Raw genomic sequence first — 24,347 nt, 5'->3', positions numbered from 1 at the left:
AAGCCTTGAAGGACCAGCCTGGGTCTTCACTGTGGGTTTTCACAAAGGAGCTAGCCTGAGGGCATAACAAAGCACACTGCACAGAAGTTTCTCAGAAACTTTCTGGAGATATGCAACAGGGGTCCTGGGCGAGACCCTTGCAGGCCCTCAGGCATGTGACTGTCTGCTTGTGCTCTCTCTCTCTCTGTCAAATAAATAAATAACATATTTAAAAAAATAATTTTTTATTGATCTTATCTTTCTAAGCAGAGATGCTGTAAAAATGTGTTTTATGTAATAATCTCTTTCCAGAATTCCGAACTGCCGTAAGCCCTGCACCTCCCTTGCAGGCCCTCAGGCACGTGACTCTCCCCCTCCTGCTCCCTGAGGCCTCTGACCCTGGGCTGGCGGCTGCCAACATCCCACCCACTTGCCCAGCCTTTGCAGCCTGGAGACGGGGGGTGGGGGGGGGGTGTTGGGGCGATCTCGCCCAGGACCCCATTCCTCTAGCCAGAACGCTGTGGCACAGCCTGGGAAGCAGTCCTCTCTCACTGCTTTTGAGCAGAACAAGCTCATGGGATATGGAAGAGGACTTGAAACCCTCCATCTCATCACTACATTTTTATTATCTTGGGGGAATTTAAAACACATCCAGAAGTGGGGAGGAGTTTTAGGAGCCCCCACGCGAGGTGTCCATCCTGCAGCTCTCCACTCACTAGCCTGTCCCGTTATTGTTTACATATTCCTGCTGGCCACCTCCCTTTTTGATGATTTGGAAGGAAATCCTAGACATACTATCATGTCATTCATCAATACTTCAGTATGTATCTCTAAAAATAGATCTCCATTTTCAAGAGTTCCAAATTCACAGACAAGTTGCAACCACTTACATATTCTACACCTAGACTTACCAAGTAAGATTTTGTCATATTCTCATTCTGTGTGCGTGTGCGTGCACGCCTTTCACTAAACCATCTGAGAGAAACTTGCAGATATCTTCACCTGTCACCCCTAAATACTTCAGTTTATAGCTCCTGTGACCAGAGAGATTCTCTCTCTCTCTTTTTTCTTTTTTTAGAGAGAGAGTGCACGCAAGCATGTGAGAGTGGGGGGTGTGCAGAGGGAGAGAATCCCTAGCAGGCTCCATTGCTCAGTGCGGAGCTCCAACACAGGGCTTGATCTCACGACCCTGAGATCATGACCTGAACCAAAATCAAGAGTGGGGTGCTTACTGACTGAGCCACCCAGGTGCCCCCAAAGAGATTCTCTTACACAGCCATAAAACAAGTTTATGAATAAATCCAGTTCAGGAAACAACCTTGATTATAAGACTGGGATAGGGTCCATACTAGAGTTCTGACCATGTCCATCATAGCAAATGTCACTCTGATCAAGCACCTGGCATAGGGTCACACACCACATTCACTTGTCATATCTCCTCTGTTGCCTTTAACTTGGAAAAAATTTCCTCAACCTTTCACTGTCGTTTATGACCTTGATATTTTTGAGGATTATGGGCCCGCTGTTTTGTCTATGTCTTCACTTTACATTTGTGATTGTTCCCTCTTGTTAGTTTGTGCACTTTGGGCAGGAACGCCACATAGCTGAGGTCATGTCACCTGATGTCAGTAGGCCACCATTATTGGGGACGCCAATGTTCAACACTTGATTCAGATGGGGTCCTTATAAGTATCCACCGTAAAAACACCCTGTCCCCCCTTGAAATCACTTAAGCATAAGCAATTAATGAGCTGTGAAATGGCAACACAACCTGTTCCTCAACAACCTTCCCCCGATGCCTTTAGCCTTCATGGATGACTCCTGCCCGGATCCCATGACCTCGGCCACGTGGTGATGTGTTAAATAATTCCTTTTCAATTTGTTAGTCAGCATTCTGTAAAGAAAAGCTTTCCCCTTTCCTTCCTCATCTCTAGTATTTTTTTACTTACCCATTTACTTGCATTTCTTAGTATGAACTCATGCATTCTTTTTTACCCCCCAACGTATTCTGATGTATTACTGTCATTATTCCTTTCGATACTCCCACCTAATTTGACTAAGCTCATTCCTGATTGTATTTCTATTTGGGTGGCTTTTTTGGGGACAGAGATCCACCAGAGCTTAACACCTTTTTTGAGTCCCCTCTTGCCTCATAATAACATCTCCACTCACTGTCAAATCCAAATATCCTAAGTGGCTCATGAGACCCCTGGGGTTCTTCCTTGCTTGCCCCTCTAGCCTCCTGTGCCCTCCACCCACCTCACCGACTTGCCTTTTTGCTTTGTCACGCTCCAATACTTCTGTTTTGACTTGTACTAGCTTCCCCCTCCCTGCCAGGATCCTTATCAGCAGCCTCTCCACTCTTGTCTCCTCAGCCTTGGTGTCTCCTCAGCCTTGGCTTATGTATCACTTTCTCAGATTCTCCCTGCAAGCTGGCTCTGGCCCCTCCTGGATTTGTTACCACCCCCACCCCCCCCACCCCACCCTGCCCCGGCAGGTCTATGCACACACCCTAGGAAACTTATCCCTCACTATCCCCTACTGTCTGTCCACTTGCCTCTGGAGCTGTGTTCCCCTGTGCTGTCTCCCCAGCACTTCGCACAGCCCCGGAGCGGGAAGCAGGTACCCGGTGAGGACCTGTTTAATTAATAAGTGAATAGTTCTAAACCGTTAGGAATAAAGCTTGAGCAGTGTGGTTAAGGCACAAATGAACTTGCTAACATAGAGGTAATTTTCAGTGATGATCTACACAGTGGAGAAAAAGTGTTCATTTTTTACAGAAAATGCTGGGAGAATAAAAGAAAATGTTCTCAGATACTAGCTGAAATTTAGGCCTTTACTAAGAGAAAAATATGTTCGTTTTTTTCATTGGGTAATTCAACTGACATTAAGGAGGTACTATGCACAGCCCCCCCTCCCCCCCCCGCCACATACCACAGACCGTTTCTGCCCTGTGCAACTGACCACTGTCGGGGCTGACCGGCATGTCCGTGGCAAATTCGAGCAGCGTCCATTGAGCTATGAATAGAGCACTATGACGACCCAGAAAGGAAACCAACCGTCGAATAGGAAAAGATTTAAATGGTAGACTTTGAGCGGTACCTTGAAAATGAAGCCTGATTTTACCAGAAGTGGGAGAGAGAAAGGACAGTCCAGGCAGAGGGCAGAGAACAGATGGAAGGCACGAAAGAACCCAAGTGCTCAGAAGTGAAAAGAGCCTCCAGGCTCAACTTTGCAAGCAGCAGACTTCTGGGAGCCCATGCTCCTCCTGCTCTGTTCTTTAAAAGGACTGTCAGGGGCACCTGGGTGGCTCCGTCGGCTCAGGTCATGATCCCGGGGTCCTGGGATTGAGTCCACAGGGAGCCCCCCCCATATTGAGCTCCTTGCTCAGCGGGGAGCCTGCTTCTCCCTCTGTCTGCCGCTCCCCCTGCTTGTGCTCGCTCTCTGACAGATAAATAAGTAAAATCTTTTTAAAAGGGCTGTCACTCAGTGGTACCATCCTACAGTGTAAAGCCCGTACTTTATTCATGACTACACCCAGTGATTCCCCAGGTGTCTTAAGAAATGTTTGTCAAGTGCATGTGATGAAGGTCAGGTGTCTAAACCTAGGGCAGGAAAAGAGATGTAAGGAAGGAGCTGCATCAAGGACCAATTTGTGAAGGGCCTTCTGGTCCATAAAACACAACCTGGACTTCACCCTCCAGGGCCAACAATCAGAGGGACATGGTGAGGAGGCCTTTTAAGGAAATGTGTGTTGGCACAATGAGTGGTGGGGTGAACAGATGTGAAACAGACCAGCCACCATGCTATAATCAGGAGAGAGGAAACAGCAAGCAAAACCATCCTAAGGGGGAGGAACGAAGGATTTTTTAGGTAGAATAGGTAGAACTTGTAACTGCATGACATGGGAAGTGAGGGGGACGTGGATTGGAGAAATTTATACTAAAATTCTTTTTTAGGGGCGCCCGGGTGGCTCAGTTGGTTAAGCGACTGCCTTCGGCTCAGGTCATGCTCTCGGGGTCCTGGGATTGAGTCCCACATCAGGCTCCCTGCTCAGTGGGGAGTCTGCTTCTCCCTCTGCCTGCCACTCCCCCTGCTTGTGCTCTCTCTCTCAAATAAATAAATAAAATATTTTAAAAAAATAAAATGTTTTTTTAAAATTGATCCTATCTTTCTAAGCAGAGATACCATAAAAATGTGTTTTATGTAATAACCTCACATTCCAAGGTGAAAATGGATTATTTCTTTTGAAACACAGGTAAACACACACACACACACACACACACACACACACACACACAAAGGGGAACAAAAAAACAGTTTTTCTTTTATTTTGTAAATTTTATTTTATTTGTATTTTAATTCCAGCATAGGTAACATACAGTGTAATATTAGTTTCAGGTGTACAATATAGTGATTCAACACTTTCATCCATCACCCGGTGCTCATCACAAGTGCTCTCCTTCATCCCCATCACCCATTTCCCCCATCCCCCACCACCTCCCTGCTGGTGACCAGCAGTGTGTTTTCTAGAGTGAAGAGTCCGTTTCTTGGTTTGTCTTTTTTTTCTTTGTTTTGTTTCTTAAATTCCATATATAAGTGAAATCATATGGTATTTGTCTTTCTCTGACTTATTTCACTTGGCATAGTATCCTTTAGCTCCATCCCTGTTGTTGCAAATGGCAAGATTTCAAACTTTTTGATGGCTGAGTAATATTCCATTGTATATACACCACATCTTTATCTATCCATCAGTAGACACTTGGGCTCACTCCATAGTTTGGCTATTGTGGACATTGCTGCTATAAACATTGGGGTGCCAGTGTCCCTTCAGATCACTATGTTTGTATCCTTTGGGATAAATACCTAGTAGTGCAATTGCTGGGTCGTATGGTAGCTCTATTTTTAACTTTTTGAGGAACCTCCATACTGTTTTCCAGAGTGGTTGTACGAACTTGCATTCCCACCAACAGTGCATGAGGGTTCCCCTTTCTCCACATCCTCGCCAACACCTGTTGTTTTTTGTGTTGCTGATTTTAGCCATTCTGACAGGTGTGAGTGATACCTACAAAGAGCCAGTTTTGATTGAGGAAGGATTACACAATGTGAGTACAAAACAGGAGATGTCATTTCAGTATAAAGATGTCATTTCAATATAAAGTATTCCCATATCGCTTAGGTTACTGGCCTTTTCTGTAATTTAGGAACTTATCTGTGTATCAAAATGTCTGCCTGAGTGTAGATATAGGCAAAAACGATGAAAGTCTAACCACCAACTTTGGTGGTCTTTCCAAGGTGGTCCATCTCACTGGGCTAGGAGTGATTTCAGCAGTGGAGAGGAGGGGACTGGGTCCAGAAGATTACAAGTGCAAGGACCCGTACTTGCTGTACCTGACAAGGGCTCTCCACATGGACCACCAGTCCTCTCTGGAAGTGAGCTTTAAATGCTAGAAGTCCGTGCTTTCCATACTACAGGAAATTTCACTCTTAGGTGTCTATTATTTTTAAAGTCATTGCTATGAATATCATTATTTAACTTGTAAGCTTCTTAGAGCTAGGATGTGACATCGTATCACAATGCAAGAGGCACCCAACACGGACGGCAATCAATACACGGAAGTGGAAAACGCAGACTTGCCAGCATTTGACCCCGTCAGTAGGACCCAGAAGAGCCACAGGTGCAGGGATGGGTCTGGGCACAGTGACCCAGAAAAGACTTTCTAAAGGGTGTTAATGCCTACCACTGGGACCAATTCAAATGTATGTCTATATAATCAATACTCAGTAGGAGCAGAGGTACAGGAAACCAGGCAGCAAGCTTCAAGGAGGTGGACAGATCTTCGGCGTCCCCTGAGACCACGGCGACCACGGAGAAGAGAGCTGACCCCAAAGCCGCCAGCCCTGGGCGCGCCCGGGGCGCGCCCGGGGGCCTCTCCTGGGCCCGACCTCTGCCGTGGCCCAGGGCCGCTCGGGGACGGGGGTGTCTCTGCCCCGGTGGAAGGGGTCCCGAGGACGGAGAGCAAGGGTCTGGAGTGTGTGTCGCTGTCCGGGGGTGAGGAAAGCGTGCGCGGGACGGGGCGGGGTTGCGTGCGCGCCCGCGCCAATCACGGGGTGAGGGGAGGGCTGGGGTCGCGGTCCAGGGGAGGGGGGAGGGGGGAGGGAAGGGGTCTGGGGAGTGTGTCTCGGTCCCAGGGTTGGGGGGGCTGGGGTCGCGGTCCCGGGGGTGGAAAGCAGGGGTCTGGGGAGTGTGTCTCTGTCCCAGGGTGAGGGGGCCGGGGATCGCGGTCCCGGGGGTGGAAGGCAGGGGTCTGGGGAGTGTGTCGCGGTCCTAGGGTGAGGAGGGGCTGGGGTCGCGGTCCCAGGGGTGGGGGCAGGGGCCTGGGGAGTGTGTGTCGCGGTCCCAGGGTGAGAGGGAAGGGATCGCGGTCCCAGGGGTGGAGGGCAGGGGTCTGGGGAGTCTGTCGCGGTCCCAGGGTTGGGGGGGCTGGGGTCGCGGTCCCGGGGGCGGAAGGCAGGGGTCTGGGGAGTGTGTCTCTGTCCCAGGGTGAGGGGGGCGGGGATCGCGGTCCCGGGGGTGGAAGGCAGGGGTCTGGGGAGTGTGTGTCGCGGTCCCAGGTTGAGGGGGGCGGGGATCGCGGTCCCAGAGGTGGGGGGCAGGGCTGTGTGTATCGCTGTCCCGAGGTGAAGGAGGCGGAGGATACGGTCCCTGGGGCCGGGGGAAGGGGGGGGCGGCGGCGGCTGGCAGGCGGCAATCTGGAGGCCGGGAAGGGGTCGCCCTACGCTGGGGCCGGGCCTCCTGCTCAGGTCGCAGCGGGGGCGGTGGGGACGGCGGGGCAGGGCCGGGAAGCGTGCGCGGGACGGGGCGGGGTTGCGTGCGCGTCCGCGCCAATCACAAGCGCCGCCGGGAGGGGCGCGCGCACGGAAAGGCCGGGAAGCAGAGGGGCGGGCCGGGCTTCGCGCGCAGCCAATCGGGGTGCCACGCCGCCATGACGTGAGGCTCTCCCGGGCTCAGAGCGCCAGTCGGCAGGCCGGGCCGGTGAGTACGCGGGCGCGCGGGCGCGCGGGCGCGCCAGGCGGGACTTCCGCCGAGCCCCGGAAGCGGGAGCTGTGTGTTCTCATGCGAACGGGAAGGAGCGTTGGGGCGCCGGAGTCGCGAGGTTGAGACATTTTCGGGCCCGAAACGGGAAGGAGCCGCCGCCGCCCGCCGCCAGCCCGCGCCGCGCCGCCCCCGCCGCTCGTCCGGGCCGGCCGCGCCCTCCCCGCCCCTCCCTCTCGGCCCGTCCGCGTGTGGCGCGGTCGCCGGGCACCGGGGCTGCGGCGGCCGGCGGCCGGGCGGCGGCGGCGCTGCTGACAGGTGAGCGCCGCGGGCGACGGGCGGGCCCCTCGGTCCCCTCCGCTCCCTGCTCCGTGCTGGGCCGCCTTCTCGGACCCGCGCCGCGCCCGCCTGTCACGGGCCGCCATCTTCCCGGAGGACGCGGCGGGCGGAGTGCGGGCCGGACCGGGCCGGGCGGCGGGAAGGGCCGCGGTGGCGGGGCCGCGCCGGGCTGTAGGGCCCGAGTGAGTGGCAGGGCCCGAGTGCGGGGCGGGCCGGGCGGCGCCGGGGGGCCGGGCGGGGGCAGGGCCGGGGTCTGGGGCCGGGCCGGGCCGCGCCGCCGTCCGGCCCGCACTGCGGAGGCCTCGCCCTGCCCTCCGCCCCGGGCCCGGGCCCGCCGGCCGGCGGAGCGGGGAGGGGACGGGGTCATTGGGACCAGGAAGTGGGGATCCTGTTGCTACGGGTGTGTCTGGGGAGCTCCCGTTCTCCTCTCGGTAGGCTGGAGCAGAGGCGGGTTCTGAAGGAATTAGAAAAAAAATCAAATCTAAGGATGCCTTGTGTTCGAAATAGGACCAGGATCCACGGTGGTGAAAAGGACAGGTCAGCAGTCTCCTACCACCTGCGTCTCAGTCGTGTCCAATCAGAACGTAAACTTAAGATTTCAGCGCAGTTTTGTACTGCATCTTGATTTCTCCTTGTTTTTTATGTGAGATGGCCTTTAATTTTGGATGAGATGCAACGAGAAAATGATCTGTAGGGTAGTTCTTAAGCGTTCGAGACCCTCTTCCTGGCTGCAGTGTAATTTGTCCTAATCTTAAGTGGAAGTTTGAAGTTTTGGATGACTGAGGAAACAGAAGGATTTTCCTGCAGGGAAGTTAGTTGGTAAGTGTGAAGGTTTTTTAAAAGGATAATGCCAGCTTGAGGACGAATATTGTAAGTATACAAGTTATTTTTCCCTTTGAAAGTTTTTTTTCCTCTCGTAATATTTAGCTGGTCTCTTGAGTGTGTTAAGAATTTGAAACGCACTTGAAATAGGTGCTAAGTTGTCGTTTGCCAAAGGGGGGAGGGGAAGAGTGATGTTCCCTTCTCTGTGGTGCACTGCCTGTGCAATGTGCAATTTCCATACTTCCCCCACCTGCGTGGCTCCCTCTAATTTACAGTCGGGGTAATTTACAGAAGTTGAAATGGTTGCGGCTTTTCAACTTTCCTCTGTATTTAGTGTACGGAGAGGCAGTTTTATACTCAAGCTGTGAGTGATCTCTTGACTCAAGTTTGCTTGTGTTGCTAAAGGCATCAGATTATAGCAAGTTTATTATTCAACCATAAAGTTGATTTGTGTACTTCCCTTTGAAACTTGCCTTTGGTTAGAAATAAATTTCATTCTGTATTTTGACCCTTAATGTGAGTTGATTTGTTTACATGAAAGAATGGTGTGGCTTCTTACTGATTAGAAAGGACTTATCCTCCTGGTGCTTCACTTTCTTCATCTCTAAGAGGGGTTAGTAATGTCAGCCTCATAGGGCTGTCCTAACCAAGTCGATGCTGGCTGTTTTTACTGTTTATTTTTATTACTGAATTTCTTATTAAAACTTGAAAATGGTGTTTACCTCATTATTGTTTTCAGTATTCTTTCTGTGATTGTCAATTTTAATTTGATAGACAGTTTTTATTTTGGGGGGTTTTGTTTTTGCTTGATTGCATGTATTTGGGCAGAGGAAGCAGTTCTGAGGACAAAATGGGTATTTTGAGAAAGGGATTCTACTATATTTGAGTGGGAGCCAGAGAGAAAATGGATGATAATGTGAGTGTTAGCATTCATTTAACAGGTTTTGTAGAAGAGTAGCTGAAATTAAATGGCAGCACATTGAGGGAGGTATTTGATTTTATTTAGGGTTCCTAGAGATTGTGTTTTAAAAAAAAAGTTGGGAGTTGGAGAATTTATCGAACTTAATATGATTTCCACAAGGAGGCACAAATTTTGACAAATACGTATTTAAACTGTAGAAACATTCTAGTCACTTGTTTTTATGAAGCAGTCTTCACATATCATAAAACATAATTCTAAAATGTGAAGTGCAAGTTGGGAGCACCAGGTTGTTAACAGTAATACAATAAGCAGTGCCTTCAAGGAGCCCCACAACTGTAAAGTGGATTTGCAACAGTATTTACAAGTTTTGTAGTGGGAGACCTGAGGTCCATGTTACCAAGTGGGAAGTGGCTGACAGACTTCTTCCACTGTTATTTCCATGTCATGCTGGAGTTCATACTTTCCATAGTGATAAGTAGGATTATTATTTAGGTCTTCTAATTTTAGTAACATGTGCTATCTTTATGATGGTCCCTGGAGATTGTTAAACTGTATAGATATATGTTCCTTTAAATTCCATTTGTTGGGACACCTGGGTGGCTCAGTCGTTAAGCGTCTGCCTTCGGCTCAGGTCATGATCCCAGGGTCCTGGGATCGAGCCCCGCATCGGGCTCCCTGCTCTGCCGGAAGCCTGCTTCTCCCTCTCCAACTCCCCCTGCTTGTGTTCCCTCTCTCGCTGTGTCTCTGTCAAATAAATAAATAAAATCTTAAAAAAAAAAATTCCGTTTGTTAGTGTCCTCATGTTAAAGGCACAAGTTTTAAATATGCTTTCATAACCCATGGTTGTACTCTCGCAGAGTTCTCTCATACTTAAGGATTTTTTCAGATAGGTAAAGGCAAGAAAATCAGTATACTGTAATTCCTCCTATAAAGTCATTGACTCAACCTTTTTCTAATGGACAGAAGAAAACAAACACTGAAGTTGTTTTTAGGGAAAATACATTGTTAAAAACAGACACCGTTCCTGGGCATTGTTGCTTATGCTGTGTTGTAAAACTTTATTCCTGTAAAGAGTTCTCTTTTCTGTAAGAGCTAATTTTGGAGTCCGCAGTAAATGAGGCACTGCCTTTTGAGAGCGCTCCACTCACCAGATCTGATTTTAGTTTAGTTTAGTTCAGCTCAGACTTTTGCTGCTAATTGTTGCACTTGTTGATCTCCCTGGAGCGACTCGACTCCTGGAGTTCTCTGGATTCGAAAATGAATTTCTTTATAGGAATATGGAATTGTAGGGGTGACTGGGTGGCTCAGTCATTAAGCATCTGCCTTCGGCTCAGGTCATGATCCTGGGGTCCTGGGATGGAGCCCTGGCTCCCTGCTCAGCGGGGAACCTGCTTCTCCCTCTCCCTGCCCCTCCCCCTGCTTGTGCTCTCACTCTCAAATAAAGTCTTAAAAAAAAAAAGGAATATGGAATTGTAAAGTGGAAAGCCATTAGGTTCTCTTATTAGAAGGAAGATAACTCCAATGTGGAAATGTTTTTTTTCCCTAACATTCCAGCACTTTATTTTCCCTGCATGTAAATGTCTCATCTCAGGAACAGTGAAGACGAGTATTAAGTCGGCTCATGTTTCCTTTCCTTCTTATCTTCTCCCACCCTAAAGCCCCTTTTGTCCCTTTAATACTTTCATAAACTGTCTTTTCACCATTTTTCTGTTAAGCTCTCATGGCTCAGTTAATAAGGGCTGCAGGTGAGTGATGCCACCACTTTTGCGTCTTCTGTCACGGTTCGTTTTTTTCTTCAGTGTGCTCCCTACTTCCCTGATAGTGAGACCTAGGTCACGGAGTGCATTGTGTAACACTAAGGACATTTCATATTTAACTAAAATTTGAAGTCATCCTACTTGATTTTTAGAGAGAGTTTAATAATCATTGAGCTGAGACTTCACTGAAAGTGTTCTTTATGAAATCTGATATGCAAACATATGGGCTTGAAAACTTACAAAATTAGGATAGTATTTGTGTGATAAAAATAAAATGTCTTTTATTTACGACACACCATTTTAGTCACACTACACCAGAGGTTGCTTTACAGGCATATCCTGATTGTTAGGCCCTTTTAAAAAACTCCTCCGTGACTGTCCCCTGTCTAAATGAGAAACGCCCAGGGGCCTGGCTCCAGGGGCCTTGGCATTTCTGCTTCCTCCTTGCTGGCTGGGCCGCCTTCCCTTGGCCTAAACTGACCACTGCCTCTCTCCCTCAGAACCATGGAGTTGCAAATGGTGTTGCCTTTGCTCCCGGTAGTTCTTTGCCTGAAATTGAATGTCTTTGCTCTTTAATCCATCTTTATAAAGATATTTCTCGGAGTTATTCAGGAATCCTTGCCTTAATTTCTAAGGTCGTACTTAGTGCTTCTCTGTTTCTGTAGCACCTCAGGCACAACACCTAATGAATTACCATAAGCTCCTTGTGGATGAGATCCTTTTTTGTTTGTAACCTCCTTGCCCAGCTCAGTTCCAGGTGCCCTGTACAGATCTTCCTCGACTTGTGATGGGGTTATGCCCCGGTATACCTGCTGTAGGTTGAAAATATTGTTAAGTTGAAAGTGGGTTTCGTACACCTAACCTTGAACATCACAGCTTAGCCTTGTTTACTTTAAACATGCTCAGAACACTTACATTAGCCTGCAGTTAGGGCAAAATCATCTAACACAAAGCCTATTTGTTTATGAAGTGTTGAGTATCCCATGTAATTCATTGAATACTGTACTGAAAGTGACAGACAAAATGGCTGAATGGGTGCAGGACAGTTGTCAGTGTATCAGTTGTTACTCCCATGATTGCGGGGCTGACTGGGAGGGAGCTTGCTAGCTGGGGCAAGATCGAAATTCAAAATTTGAGGTATGGTTTCCACTGAATGTGTATCGCTTTTGCACCACTGTGAAGTTGAAAAATTGTAAGTCGAACCATCGTAAATTGGGGACCATCTGTAGATGTTTAGTAAACTTTGTTCAACTAGATGGAAAAAGGCATGTCTAAAGACACCTCTCATTTTGGTTGTAGGGAAATGATTTGCAGATTGTACAGTTGCATGCCTTCGTAAACAAACATAAAAATCTTCACTTGAAATGAGTGCAATAGAAAATGCACGGTTATACTTACAAAATGTTAGTGATTTGATAGCGATAACCTAGTGTGTGTCGTGTTTTGGATGGCATCATTTGATCATGTGACCTGGATTGTACTCTCTCAGTCTTTAAAAACTTGCTCCCTTTTAATAACAAACGTTTCTTTGGCTTTAAAATTAAAACATTATATTAACCTAAAACAAATCAATTACAATAGTGAAAATGTATTTTTAAACTTCAGTGGATTTTTCCATTTTTCATTCCCTGTGAGAGTCCTTGCTACAGGGTCTGGTAGGGATGAAAGCCACTGAAAGGAAAGACAAGGGTTCATGCCTTTCTTGAGCAGGTGTTTTTGATCAGTAAGACACTAGCAATGCAAAGACGAATGATGCCAGAACTTTTCTCTAAGGCTTGTGGTCTAGAAGGGATTAGGAAAGTGCATTGTTTTATTTAAAGTAAAGCAGACAGGCATTTGGATTCTTGAAACTTCCATCCACAAAACTTGTTGATAGCTCTCAGCACCACACTCCCTCGAGTGGTTTCGCTCTTAGAGTTGTATTACTATAGCACATCCTGTGGCAGGCCCTCTCATCTCCCTTCCCTGCCTTATTTTTCTTTGTAGCTCTTATTACATTATAACATACCATGTAATTTCCGTATTTTATGTACGGTCTGTCTTCTGGGGCTTGAATTAACTCTGTGAGGTTGAGGGTTTCTATTTTGTTCATTGACAGGAACCCAGACCTTTCAGTGGTACAGAGTATTCACTAAATAATTCATGAATAAATCCTAGGGTTATAATGGTGAACAAAAGGGATGGATTGCCCTCCTTTTTGGAGCTCATGGTCCACAGAGGCAGGTGGATGACCAAATAACCGCATATGAGAGCCATACATTGTGCTGGCCTTGTAGGCCTTAAGGGGCCAGCAGGCTCCCTAAGGAAGAGTGTGGTGGGGTAGAGTCAGCCTGGTAGGCAAACAGGATGAGTGTCAACGATTCTGAGCACAGGGATTTGGAGGAATAATCTGAATGAGGCTCAGTAAAGAAGGGCCAGTCAAGGTAGCAGCTGGATCATACAGGGTGTGAAACATCTCAGTATAGGTGAGAATTTTGCTCTGTATCCTAAGAACAGTTGAAAGCACTTGGAGGGTTTTCAGCAGGAGAATTAGATGACCTTTTTAAGTGATTATTCTGCTTTATGGAGAGTGGCATGGAGAGGAAGGAAAGGGCACACATGGACAGGTGTTACTCGACCCGAGATGGAGGGCCCTGGTGTTTATGCTTGTGTTCATCACAGGGGAAAAGGCCAAGCCCTGGCCTAAATGAAGAATAGTTTGCTTAGAAACTCCTTCATTTGTATTACACAGAATGTTTAAAACAATAGTTTAAAAATATGCCTTAAATTTGCTAGTATTTATCAGTTGTAATATTTGTTATTCCAGTTTTTATTAAGGTAGACTAATTGACAGATTCCTTTTTTAGAAACATCGCTGAAAAATGAGAACATCCTGTTTTCAGATTTCAAAAAGCTTTGTTTTATTGTCAAAGCTCAAAATATAAGGATAAAAACATAGTGATTAATGTGATACAGATTTACAAGTTGCCTTTTAGCTCTCTGAACATATTAAACATCCCCTTTTCAAATATTTTTTTCCTGAAAATATCATGTCCTTTAAAACCTGTTCTTTAAAGACTACTTTCTGAACATTTCTCTCTTTGTTGATTACGTTATCTCTATCTCGTTCTTAAATCTTATTATCTGTGTAATTTCTGCCTTACCGTGTGTGTGTGTGTGTGTGTGTGTGTGTGTGTGTGTCTGTGTGTGTGTGTGTATATATATATATATATCCCCACAGAATGTACAGTACTGTAATCCATTGCTGCCTGGCTTTTCCCAATTCTGCAGTCATAGAATAGCAGGAACCTTTGAAAGTAGACTTGAAGTCCCTGTGGAAAGTTACCTTTTAGAAATCTAGGCATTTAGAATGCAAAACCATTTTCTCTTGTGTTTTTAGGAGGTAAAAACATTCAAATAATTGATAGTGTGTTGGTTGTCATTTAGTGCAGAAGTTTAGTGTGAAAACCTTTTTGGAAGAAACTTTCCTTGGGATTATTGGAAGTCCCATGTTCCTTTTTGATTAATATCTGTATCTCCAGTCTAATGCTGTTTCCGGTTTCCCTTCAACGGGTCACTTGAGTACAGACCATTGTACAAATGAGTAACTGATGAATCAGCAGTATTTCCTTCTTCACACCTTAAATACGGGGGTGGGGACCATCAGTGAAGACCAAAGGTGAAATGACTATAGTAGTTCACAGTAGTTGCTGTTTGTGCATGCAGCTCTTTACACTTCTTTGTATATGTTGATGTGTTTCCATTTCTTCTGCTGAAATGATTACCTTTCAGGCCTCTGTGCAGGAGAGTTAACCCTAAGGGTGAATGGACTGAGGGAAGAAAATACATTTGCCGGCACCTGGGTGGCTCAGTTGGTTAAGCGTCTGCCTTCCGCTCAGGTCATGAGCCTGGGGTCTTGGGATTGAGCCCCGTGTTGGGCTCCCTGCTCAGCAGGGAGCCTGCTTCTCCTTCTCCCTCTGCCTGCCGCTCTGCCTACTTGTGCTCTCTCTCTCTGTCAAGTAATTAAAAAAGAAAAAAGAAAATACATTCACCACACAAAACTGCAGAAGCAGCCAGGCGTGCAGAATTTAAGTCTTTGTGACCTGGTGAAACTCCACTTCAGAGTGAAGTGTCTTCCTGCACAAGAATGCCTTGAGGTCCTAAATGACCATAAGTTTTAGTAGTTTGAGTCAGGCCCAGGGACATTCTTGGCACTTTGCCTTTGAAGTTCAGAATATTGAGGGGCACCTGGGTGGCTCAGTCGTTAAACGCCTGCCTTCAGCTCAGGTCATGATCCCAGGTCCTGGGATCGAGCCCCACATCTGCTTCTCCCTCTCCCCGTTTGTGTTTCTGCTCTCGCTAACTCTGTCAAATAAATAAATAAAATCTTTTTAAAAAAAAAAGTTAACATTGAGAGTGTGCTTGTCACTGTGGAGGTTTTTGATCTGTTAACTCACTGTTTTTCATGAAAATGCAAGATTACAGCTCAAGGTAAAAAGTCATAGGTCAGATGTTTTCTGGGGGTCGTTTATGGCCACAAATTGTATTACTAGGTGATTTTATGAGCAGAGCAAATAAAAGTGGATCATTAACTTCCAATTTACATTTTGGTGTGTTGGTGCGGTTAGGTAAGTTTATCGAAAACTTGTGAACAATGTATTTACCAAGTGTTTAATAATAATTATAGTACATTTAATCAGCCCTAATCCAGTTGCAGGGAGAATTTTGTTTTCATCAGCACCATTGTTCACTGTGGAGTTAGAAGACTGAGAGGGAAAGCTTTCCTTTTTTACACTATTCCTACAGTGTTCTGTGTGAGTGTAGTAACAGTTTGGAGTAGGACAGTCATTGTCTGAGACTGAGTTTTGGTCTACTTTATTTTATTAACTAAGATATGTTAACTTGTTTCTGAAATAACTACCAGGAAATAGGATTTTGGAGCTTTAAGGACTCATACTGAAGCCCACAGTAGTATAAAGTTAATGCAGACTGCAGCTAGTTAGCAAGTGTCAGAGGCCTTGTGCCTTTGGTGTCCTCTCTGAGCTCAGTCCTGCATTGCACTCTTAATTACAGAACTCAACGTAAGATGCTTAACACTGGGATTTCAAAAGAAAAACTGAAATTGGTGGAAGCGTTAACTTTATGTATGCTACAGAATTTTAAGTTGGCATTTTACGTTTTTAAAGCAGAATCTTAAAGCTGCTATTAAACTTTTTAAAAACATTGAAATAACATTTATTTTAAGAAAAGTAAGGATATTTGTCATTTTAGATAATTTAACTTAGTGGCTTTAAATCAACTTTGGAAGGCACTAATAGGTCTTCCAATTTGCATCATATATTAAAGACTGCAGTTTACATACTGTCTTTGAGAAATAGTTTGAGGAAATTCCTATAAATTTGGTGGTTTCCTTCCTAAACCGCACAGACGGTTTTAAACCTTGATATCCACACTACTGTGCAGGGCTTCATGTTTAGGCTCTGGAAGTGTCAGCCCCTGTGTTCATACTCCTCACCTTTTTGTGAAGAGGAGCTCAGACCTGAGAGAGGGTTACTTAGGTGAGCACTGTACCACCTCTCCTGGCTTTTAGTTTACTATCCTCAACAACTGTTTTTGCTTGCTTCCTGCTGTGTGCAATGACTTCAGATTTTAACAGCCTTTCGCTTGCCTACAAAATGTGAGAAATGAATGCAGATTGCCACAGTTCTCACCCTCAGCAATGTATTTGGCTTGGAATTCAGAGGACCCAAAATCCTTGCTTGTTTTTGTTTTTCAGAACACCTGTTTTGCTGTTTGGAAAACTGAGGCCTGGAGACAGTTTGCTTTACATGACATGATGAAGAGCAGAAAATGGGGTCTATATAGTTTCTTCTAAGTCCATTGCAAACAGGAGCCAACTCTTGGACAGTTTAGGTGTCCTACCTATGCGTTAGGTCCAAGTAACCTGATATATCTGTGGCTAATGCCACACAGCCCAGCTAAGCTTCAGAAATGCTGGTTTTAACCAGAAAGTTTTAATAGTACTTTTTATAGTGAGTGTCATTGGGGTCAGGGGCTCCCCACATCCCAAGACTGAGAGAAGTCATTTACCTTGCTGTACAGTCATTCAGAATTACTGGAGCTGATGCTGACTCTGATAGGTTGCTTGGAACTTTTATGGTGTTGCTATGTTCATCTGTTGAGCTATACTCCTGAGGAGTTGTGATCCAGTTATTTCTAAAATGGAAATGGTATTATGCCTAGGAAACACATCCTTTGTATATCAGACTGAAAGATGATCTAAAGTAGTATTTTTGAACCCATAACTATGGAACTTAAATTCTTTTTTTAAGAGTAGTGTCACTTTTATAAGGAACACTTCATGTTAGGTGGTATTCATTGTATTTCAGTATTATCTGATTAGCATGGTCATGTTGGGAAATGTGAAAGCATGTTCAGTTGTCATACCTGGCATTTGAGCCCTGGTCTTGGGCTCTGGCTGCTACTTTGTGAGTCACTGTGGTGCTTCGTGGCTCCCTGGGTTGGGCCTCTGGCTGCCTAGTAATTAGTAATGACTGCATTGGTTTAATCATGCTCTGTGCTGTACCTGCCCTAAACATGCTCACAGCAGGTAAGATGGGTGTGCCCAGCATCACTACCTGGTTAGTGGGGGAGTCCGGGTGCTGGGTGTGCCTCGAGCCCCTGCTTTTGACCTCCTCCTCAGATGCCCAGCTTGTTGTTCATAAGGTGGATTGGGGGATCCTTGAACTTCTGAGTCTGTGTGTAACATTTCTGGTACATGTCTCTTTTTCCAGTGGAAGGACTCAGCTTTTAGCAGATTTTCAAAAAGATCTTTAATAACCTCTACCTTCAATACAAGCAATAGTTTTAGTATGTTTGCCACGTGGGAACTTCAAGGATTTGTTGTTATTTTGGTAATTAAATGTAATTTTTTATTGTCACCATCACTTTGTATTTAACTCTTCTGTATGGTTAGATTCCAAGAACATACATATGCACACATACATACAGCACCTAGAGAGTATCTGAAATGAAATGAAAATGAACCCACAGTAATTTTACCCCAACCTAAAAATACTGCCTTTTCCCACGTTAACATATTATTTGTAGTATGCAGCAACAGAGGCTTTTACTTGGAATCATCATTTTAAATACCAAGAATTTATTCCCACATGTTTATTGTGTGACAGACACAGTGACTAAAAAACACATATTTGCTGAGATTTTACTCCCTTAGGTGCTGTGTCAGGAATACAGTGGCCAAGAAGGTAGACATTCCTGCCCCCCCCCCAGCATTGGAGAGAGACAGTGTGCATTTGACACACTCTGTCACTGGGTGTCAAGGGTTTGCACCCCAGGCAGTGGGGAAGATGGGGAGTCCCAAGTGCAGGCCTTCGGGGATGTCAACTACAGGGTAGAAGACAGTCTCCTGTTTAAGAAAGGTCAGCTGTGAAGAATTGGTGGGGTTGGAGATACATAAGAAGTTGGGGTAGTGATCTGGTTCAGAGATGATGGTTATCTGAGCAATTTATCAGTAATAGAGATCGAGAGATAGATAAAGGCTTATTTGAGAGGAAGAGGTTAAAAATGTATGTGTAGGTTTCTGGTTTTGGGCAGCTGGATAGATGATATGCTCTCTTTCCTTGAGATGGAGGGATTGTCAGTTTTTGTTTATTTGTCTTAAATAAGAAGGGTGGTGGGAATGGATTTTTTTAAACAATTGATTTTGAGGAGTCTCTAGGTCAAAAAATGGTCAGCGGATATTTGCTTAGTTGCACTGATACTCAGCCTGTGGTGTTCACTGAAGCCAATGAACACAGAGTGCAGGGGAGCATGGCTCAGGCCCGGTGAGGTGGGGCACTGTCTGCTTCCGCCGCCCTCTTTCTCTCCCTGCCAGTTAGGTTGTCGGCTTACAAAAGCCAGTTCAATGCGTTCCCAAACTCGTTCAGGGCAGTTGTACTCCTTACTGCAGTTACATGATTTAACTAATATAAATTGATAAAAATAGTGCAAAAACATTCATAGGAAAACTAATTTGAAAACTTTGGAGTGTCTCAGTAAAAACAAATCACTAAGAAAACTATTAACTTAGGTCTATGGGTAAGACAATTATAAAAAATTGGAGAATAATTATTTTAGAAGGACTGTACCACTCACATTTTTAAAATAAGTTGTACTTTAAAGAGAGAAAGTGAAAGTTTTAGGTGATGCATTATGGTTTATGTGAGAAGAAAAGAAGGCTTTGATAGACTGGCTCAGCCTAAGAAAAAAACCCAAGTGAAGGAGCATATACAAGGTAAAGTGGTTAAGAGTTCATGTATGGGTTTTTAGAATTACCTACTTTAATTTACAGTTACTTCCAATCACATAGGGCAAGAGAGCTTTTACTGCACTTAGTGCGGAGGAAGAGCCTCCATGGCGGAAGAGAAGCCAGGGGAGGGGGTGGGGGTGGGAGCAGGCATGTGTGAGTTTAAGTGTTGCCCAAGGCTGAGGAAGAGAGTGTGCAGAGGCCATGGGGTATGTCTTTAGTAGCAAGCAGGCAGCTGGCCATCCTGGCAGAATGGCGTCCTCGGAGAGGCTGCATCCTGCCTGGGAGGCCCCCAGCCCCTCGCTTTTATCCTTCCCTGTCCCTGCTTCTCTGAGGTTTCCACTCATCTCCCTTGTGTGTTCTGTCTTCAGAGACAGCCTAGGCAAGGCATGTTTGAACAGTGATGGGAGGAAGAAGTGAAGATACAGGAAAAGAGGAAATGGGATCCAGACCACAGATAGATAACCAGTGCTCCTTCAGTTAATATGTTGTTTTTTCTCCAAACCTTTTTTTTTTTTTTTTAAGATTTATTTATTTGAGAGAGACAGAGCAAGAGTGTGAGTGAGAGCATGAGTGGGAGAGAGAACATGAGCCAGGGGAGGGGCAGAGGCAGAGGGAGAGGGAGAAGCCGACTCCTGACGTGGTGCTCCATCCCAGGACCCTGAGATTATGACCTGAGCCAAAGGCAGACGATTAACTGACTAAGCCACTCAGGCGCCCCACTCCAAACCTTTGATGTAGAAACTACTGAGAAAAACTTGGTTATTTTCATGAAGTTTTTTCAAGTTGTCTTATGTTCAGGTTGTATTTGGGTCCCTAGCGTTGATTTAGGAGGTCTGATTTTCAAGAGCTATGTGGGATTATAATTGTTACAGAGTATTTCCCTCTCTTTCACCAAAGTGCTAAGAAATATACGTTTGTTAGGAATACTAAATTCAAGAAAGGAGGGATGCACATTAATGTAGGTCTTGAAATAAGGCATATTTTATCACCACTTAGAAAGCTGTTAAATGGCTTTTAATTTTTTTTTTTTTAAAGACTTATTTATTTGAGACAGAAAAAGACAGCAAGACAGCTTGAGCAGTGGAGGGGCAGAGGGAGAGGGAGAGAGAATCTTCAGACTCCCTGCTGAGGTCAGAGTCTGATGTGGGGTTCCATCCCAGGACCCTGAGATCATGACCTGAGCCAAAATACAGAGTCGGGCGCTTAACCACCAGAGCCACCCAGGCACCCCATGGCTTTTAATTTTTAAGGAAGATGATTTGCCTATTCACATAGCAGGATTTTAGGGAATGTCTGTAGGTCTGTAGTGAGGACTTGGGGAAGGTAAGTTGTCATCCTTTTTTTTTTTTTTTAAGATTTTATTTGACAGAGTGAGAGAGAGCAACAAGCAGGGGGAGCAGCAGAAGGAGATGGAGAAGCAGACTCCCTGCTGAGCAGGGAGCCCAATGCGGGGCTCGATCCCAGGACCCTGAGATCATGACCTGAGCCAAAGGCAGACACTTGACTGACTGAGCCACCCAGGTGCTCCTGTTGTCATCTTTATCACTACCATCTGTTGGCTCAAACAGCTCTTGACTTAGAGCCCTGCACACGCTTGGGAATGTTTTCACGACTCACTGAATTTCATTATCCTTCATTTGGAGAAACACTACACATTTAGGATGTTCTTGCTTTGTTTTGATTAATTGGTTATTGATTAACATAGGTCAGAAGTACCTTTTCCCAAAGTAAAGCTTTTTTTAAAATTTAACATCCTTGGGGGCGCCTGGGTGGCTCAGTTGGTTAAGCGACTGCCTTTGGCTCAGGTCATGATCCTGGAGTCCCAGGATTGAGTCCCGCATCGGGCTCCCTGCTCGGCAGGGAGTCTGCTTCTCCCTCTGACCCTCCTCCCTCTCATGCTCTCTGTCTCTCATTCTCTCTTTCTCAAATAAATAAATAAAATCTTTAAAAAAAAAAAAAAAATTTAACATCCTTGGGCGCCTGGGTGGCTCAGATGGTTAAGCGTCTGCCTTTATTGAGATATAATTGACGTATAAAATTATATTTATTTTTTTAAAGATTTTATTTATTTATTTGACAGAGACACAGCGAGAGAGGGAACACAAGCAGGGGGAGTGGGGGAGGGAGAAGCAGTCTTCCCGCGGAGCAGGGAGCCCGATGTGGGGCTTGATCCCAGGACCCTGAGATTCATGACCTGAGCCAAAGGCAGGTGCTTAACGACTGAGCCCCCCAGGCGCCCCGCTGTGTTGGTTTTTCTTAAATTTAATTTTTTTTTAAAGTAAACCACTTTCTGTATAGTTCCGGACTTGAGACAATTTTATCGCATCTAGTTCTGACTCTTTGGCGCCCTCCTGGGCGTAATCAGCATGTGTAGTCAGATCAGCACAGGGTTAAGTGCGCTCTGAGCCGCTGTCCAGCTCGGACCTTGGCCAGCATGCTCACTTCTAAGGTTGCTCACCACCACCGTGTCATCCACTTTCAGTTGAAAAGTTGTAGTTATGTGACAGTAGATTGGAAAGGGTGATAAAATGTGATCGGCAGTCCTCAGAGAAATGAAAGATGGGCGAGAACGCTGAGGTGAATGGAGACTTTTCTTTTGAAAAGGGTTGAAGCAACGTCCTAGCCAGAGTTTTTTTTTTTCTGAAGAGGACTTCTAGGTCTCTTCAAAGACTTTTTTGTGGTGTTGATTCTGACCTTTCTTTGGTGCAGGTATACATTGATACTACTTTTGGCTGGCAGCATTTTTTGTGTTCAAATGTAAATGAGAGAAAGTGAGGATTCTTAGGAAGAGTATGGATCATCTCAGGAGAATGATCCCATGTTCAAAATGAAGTTAACAAAAACAAGGGAGAGCTACACATATGCAGTTCCCCAGGGAATAAATTCTGCAAGAGATTGAATGAGGCAGTTCTGCTCTTTGTCCGTGAGGTGATAATGCAGACGAAATGCCAGCAGTAAGCTGTTTTTTTCTCCTCTGGACTCTAGACACACTTGGCCTGCTATCAGGAGGTTGTGTGTGGTAAAGAGACGGCAGAAGAGGAGCACATCGACCCGAAAGAGCCTGTGCAGCTGACGAGCCGACTGATCCCGGGACTGAGGGGGCCTGAATAAGGCCAGAGCGGTTCAGTGGGCTGTCAGCCTGGCCCGCTCCTGTGGCAGCCCAGGCTTATGGTTTGCAACATGGGAAGTGGTTTTTAATGGGAAAATGGTGGATAGACAGATGGAGGTCAGAATACATTCTAAACAGGCTGGACTCAGGACAGTTAGCTTTTCATCTATGGAATTGGACATCTTTGTGAAAAATTGTTCTTCTATTTTACTCCTTCCATTTTAGGTTACATGAAGTAGACAGGCTGCATTTTGTCCTGTGGAGGCCGCAGGTTTGGTGTAGCACTTCCGGTAGTGTTTAGGCAGGTGTGTGGATTAGCTGAACTTGCGCCCTCTATAGATAGGCCTAACGTGGTTACCCTTTCCATCTGCTTCCCTTGGGGGAAAAGGTGTGTATCTGTTTTAGGAGATGGTCTTCTACTGGAAAGGAATGACTCATGGTCAGAGGAAGAAATGCTACTTTGAGGGCAGAAAGGCCCTATCTCTAAGGATATGATAGCCCACCTCAGCTTTGTGCCCTCTTTTACAAAATAACCATCACATTCACATGCAAAGTAAGAGATAGGATTTTTTATCTTCGTATTGTTTCCCTTGTTCCAAATAATATTTTATTTAGGCTTCTTTATAACCAAGTATTGGACTGGTAGTTTGGACTTTGTCAAAAATGCTTGTAACCAGAGAGTTAATGAGATGACCTAAACTCTGTTTTGTATTGTATTTTAATAAGAATTCCAGCTAAAATGATCTTTTCAAATAATTGACCTCTCCAGGGTGAGGTAACATGTCATGAACCAATTTTTTTTTTTTTGAGGTAGTAGGGGGAGGGGCAGAGGGAGAAGGAGAGAAAGAATCTTAAGCAGACTCCATGCCCAGCGGGGAGCCCAGTGTAGGGTTCCATCTCACAATCCTGAGATCATGATCTGAGCTGAAATCAAGTGTCGGCGCTGCACTGGCTGACCTACCCAGGCGTCCTGCCACGAACCAATTTATTCATAAACCTGGAAGGGACCTTTCTGATTGTGTGTGGAATTTCTAAATAAATTTTATTTTATTTTATTTTATTTTATTTTTTTTTTTTTTTATTTGAGAGAGAGAGTGAGAGAGAGAGAGAGCACAAGAGGGGGGAGTGGGAGAGGGAGAAGCAGACTCCCTGCCGAGCAGGGAGCCCGATGCGGGACTCGATCCCGGGACTCCAGGATCATGACCTGAGCCGAAGGCAGTCGCTTAACCAACTGAGCCACCCAGGCGCCCTCTAAATAAATTTTAAAAAGCAATTAGTGGGAAAATTTTTAAATGTAACTTTTGGGGTTTACTTCTCATGTAGGTACTTCTCCAGTCCTGTTTCTTAGAAATAAGTGTGTCTTGTGTTTGATTTTATGCCCTCTCTAGGAGCAGAATCAGATGGAACTGTAAAAAATAAGTTACCTTTTCCCACTGCCATCTCTTTCAGTAGAAGTACAGGTGTACACGTGTAAAAGGACATTTAAAAAATTAATCTGGAAGCTTACTGGCAGCATCTGTTTAAGACTATTTCCCTACCGGGTGCCAGTTTAAATGTGTAATTGAACAACCACTCTACCAAGGTTGGATTCTTTCTTTCATTCGTCTGTGTCTTTGAGTGCCACAGTTAGTGGGAGAAAGCTCTGGAAAGAAATGGGCTGTCATGGAGATACTGAATCTGAGAAAACAAAGAGCCAGAGTAACTGCTCTCCTGGAAACAGCTGTTGCTCTATAAATGTCCTCACTCTTCAAGCCTGCAGATGCCGTTGAATATGTGATCTTTGTAAGGTGCTGTGGAAGGTACACAGACTAATCTCCCTGAAGACAGGAATATGCATTTTAAATATTACAGAGCGATGCAGGCAGCCGCTCAGCCGCGAGATAAATGATATAATGCAACCTGCAGCATAGAGCGAGTGAATGAGGAGCTGTAATTCCTATCATGTTATTTTATTTTCTTACACTTACATTTAGAGGTGTGCATATTGAGTTCCTAAAAGAAAGTTACTAACAAATGCCCTTCCAAATCCGCAAATGCTGTGATTGTGCTTTAATGATTTGATTTAGCTTCTTTGCCCATTTCTGTTTTTTCCA

The 24,347-nt window shown here is 45.4% G+C and overlaps 1 protein-coding gene across 4 annotated transcripts in view; it reads left to right on the top strand.

The window, feature by feature from the left end:
* Positions 1 to 7,074: 7,074 nt before the first annotated feature.
* LARP4B (La ribonucleoprotein 4B) overlaps positions 7,075 to 24,347 on the top strand; it is an 86,313-nt gene continuing 69,040 nt past the window's right edge. For 2 of the 4 annotated variants that reach the window (XM_078075077.1, XM_036097394.2), the window contains exon 1: positions 7,075 to 7,333. The gene's annotated coding sequence lies outside the window, so the exon portion shown is untranslated. The remainder of the gene's footprint in view (positions 7,334 to 24,347) is intronic. The other 2 variants (XM_078075078.1, XM_078075079.1) reach the window with 1 other exon arrangement.

The sequence above is a fragment of the Halichoerus grypus genome, chromosome 6, assembly GCF_964656455.1.
Source record: "Halichoerus grypus chromosome 6, mHalGry1.hap1.1, whole genome shotgun sequence".
NCBI classification, from domain to species: domain Eukaryota; kingdom Metazoa; phylum Chordata; class Mammalia; order Carnivora; family Phocidae; genus Halichoerus; species Halichoerus grypus.
The sequence above is the reverse complement of the archived record's forward strand: the minus strand, read 5'-3'. Positions and strand labels throughout refer to the sequence as shown.